We start from the raw sequence: 3,283 nt of genomic DNA, 5'->3' as shown, positions 1-3,283 counted from the left end.
TTGTACAATAATTGATTAATCAACTGCCATCAACAGCAACACAGCATACAGTAATTCTGTAGCACAGATGCCGGTTCAGATGTAGTTATTGTCATTAACAATATTACTCTTTTTGTCATGTGAATATTAAGAGGAATTAGATTAGTTCTATATGGTAACATGACACGTGGAAAGGAGTGCCTCTCGGGAGAACTATCAATGGGAAACTGATCCCTATTTAGGTGTTAAAAACGTGAAGAAAACTCGGAAAATTCTATTCGTTGTCAACCCGTCGGCGATATGCAAACTCACGAAAAACTACAAATGTTCAGTTGTTTTTCCACTCAGCTACTGGTAGGTAACTCTAAAATCAATTCTGTTCATTGTGGGTTGGACCATACCAACAATCGTAGGTATGGTCCAACCCACAATGGTGAGGGAGGTGACTTTACGCATCTGAGATAGAGCTTTTATGAAAAATTCTTGGAGAGTTGCTCGCCCGGATTCGATCTCAACTCCTTTACAGAGGTGGGCCAGAACCTTTACAGCAATGACCATCACCCTTTAATGATTATTGCACAGTGTCTCAAAACTTCAAAATTAAAAATAGAAAATAAAACCAAAAGTTAATAATTAAAATTTCTATCTACTTCATTTAACGCGTAACAAAGAATCTCAACAATTGACCTTTGATTGTTTTGCTCTTTGATTGTTTTGCGAAGAGTGCGCTTGTTGAAAGATTGCAAAATGTTTTACGATTCTGTCAATTATCATCGTTTGCCTCAACATTTCGAGTAAGAGATTTTTTACATTTTATTGTTATTTATGCAAATAAGAAATCCATTCGAAAAATTAATGGCTTTAAAATGAAATTGCTCGGTGCAAATGATAATTAATTTAATTTGATGTAAAGATTTCGACTCTTCGATATTTGTGAATGTAGTTTTTAAGCAAACATTTTTGTTTTGCTGTATTCATAATCACTTTGGTGTTCACAAGAAAGGGTTGAATTTGCTTGCGAGTTCAACTGCTTAGAGTTTAAGGTCTTGTGCTAAGTAAATACATCTTAGGGTTACATTTACTGTTACTTGGAAAAGTAAACAGAATACGTTTTTAACTCTATGAACTTAATTTAGTAGACTTATTTGTCATCTGTAGCCTTTTCAGTTAACTACACATAATAGATGAATTTATTGATCTATTGTCATAAATTAATAAATTAGTAGTTAATAGATATGATTTATAAGTTGTTAAATTTTAATATATCTTATNTATTTCTGAATGTAGTTTTTAAGCTAACATTTTTGTGTTTTGCTGTATTCATAATCACTTTGGTGTTCACAAGAAAGGGTTGAATTTGCTTGCGAGTTCAACAGCTTAGAGTTTAAGGTCTCGTGCTAAGTAAATACATCTTAGGGCTTTTTACATTTACTGTTACTTGGAAAAGTAAACAGAATACGTTTTCAACTCTATAAACCTAATTTAATAGACTTATTTGTCATCTGTAGCCTTTTCGGTTCACTACACATAATAGATGAATTTATTGATCTATTAATAAATTAGTAGTTAATAGATATGATTTATAAGTTGTTAAATTTTAATATATCTTATTTTATAATAAGATGATTTATTCTTATTGAAGATTTCAGCTTAATTTATAAAAAGTTCTTTCCCTCACTCAAATTAATGTAATTTCACGAGGTCCTTAGCGATGCTTTGTTTACCTTACAGTTTAATAGGAAATTTTGTTAGATATTAAATGAAAAGTTTTTTTAGAGTGTAATAATTTCTCTCAAAGTTTATGTAAGTATTCATTGGCAAATTTTTGTATATTTAATTTTAAGATTAGAAGAAAGGTTTCGGAATTTAACATTTATCGTGTTATGTGAATTTTCTCTGTCCATTTTCAGGGAGAGATTGGATGGATGTGCGGGATTCGTGGATCCAAACAATTCGGATCATTTTAAATATCGTGGCAAGAAAAAATGCCTCTTGGAGCAGGATGGTCCCGCACGAAATGGATTTAAAAAATCCCTCATGGAAAATCATATTAATCCTGCTTATGAACAGGCTTTGAAGAAGATTCGGCCATTTTACGAGATTTCGTGCGATCGCTTTAAACGGTAAGTTATATTACTGTTTATATGTCATGTGTAAGTTATATCATGTTGATACGTGTTTCTTGTCCTTAATTACTTATATTATACTTTTGTCCACTTTGGACTTCTTATAATGAGGAAAAAGAAACACATAATTTCCAATTAAAATATATTTACTATAACATTATCTTATATGCTACTATAATCGAGCATTTCGGGCCAACGTTTGTTTTCAGCAGACGTTATCTTTTTATGTTTATATTTTAAATGTTTATATTTTAATATACCAATACAGCTGCAGAGTGAGGTAAGGTGATGTGAGCTGGATAATTACTCCGTGGGACGATGGATTGGTACTTCGTTTAACGAATTAGTGATGTTTAACTGAATGAAACTGTGTTGTAATAAACAAAACAATATTTAGAAAAAGTTTTGCTGGGAAAATTTAAATAATCGCATCTTAAAGGTCTCTTCCGAAAATGTTTAAAGAAACATATGGGTATATTAAACTATGAACATGAAAATTAACGTTTGCTGAGGAGGAACGTTGACCCGAAATGCTCGATTGTGGTGGCATATAAAATCTTATATGTACAGTAAATATATTTTAATTCGAATTTTGTTTTTCTTCCCTCATTATAACAAATCCTAGTACACAAGAACGTCCAAGGTGGACAAAAGTATAATATATAGTATAATATATGAAATATATATATACATATTATATAAATATTCATATATTTATTGTATATATATATGAATATATATACAAAAGTATAATATATGAGAATATAGTACATTTATATTAAAGTACAATATAGTAAGGTATGGTCCTATGGACCATTTCTTGCTATACCGTAAGTGATTTCAAATGTATCTGAAATCACTTATGTAAATTTATATAGTATATTCTACCATTCGTATAAATTATATGTACAGGATGAACACACGTCTCAATTTTCTCTTGTTTTAGACCTCAGAAATATAAATAGGATCCCTTAATACGACTTGTAATTCAATGTGACAAATTTATAGTCACTACATTATTTTTACTTTCTCGGCTCTGTTATAAATAAGATTAAGGGAAAATATGGCGATCGGTCAAAAAATGACTTCCCTTAAGATTTTTATATTTTTTTGACTTAGGACACCTTGAAACGTCGAGAAATGCAAAAAAAAATTAGGAAGTAATTTCTGTATGTATG

The 3,283-nt window shown here is 30.4% G+C and overlaps 1 protein-coding gene across 1 annotated transcript in view; it reads left to right on the top strand.

Annotated features, from left to right (window-relative positions):
- Nucleotides 1-646: 646 nt before the first annotated feature.
- The window catches only part of LOC111621905, a 14,025-nt gene continuing 11,388 nt past the window's right edge, over nt 647-3,283 (top strand). Inside the window, exons 1-2 of the transcript XR_002756160.1 lie at nt 647-773; nt 1,890-2,102. The gene's annotated coding sequence lies outside the window, so the exon portion shown is untranslated. The remainder of the gene's footprint in view (nt 774-1,889; nt 2,103-3,283) is intronic.

Source organism: Centruroides sculpturatus, unplaced genomic scaffold (genome assembly GCF_000671375.1).
Source record: "Centruroides sculpturatus isolate CEXI.00-Female unplaced genomic scaffold, Cexi_2.0 scaffold31, whole genome shotgun sequence".
Classification (NCBI taxonomy): Eukaryota; Metazoa; Arthropoda; class Arachnida; order Scorpiones; family Buthidae; genus Centruroides; species Centruroides sculpturatus.
The sequence above is the reverse complement of the archived record's forward strand: the minus strand, read 5'-3'. Positions and strand labels throughout refer to the sequence as shown.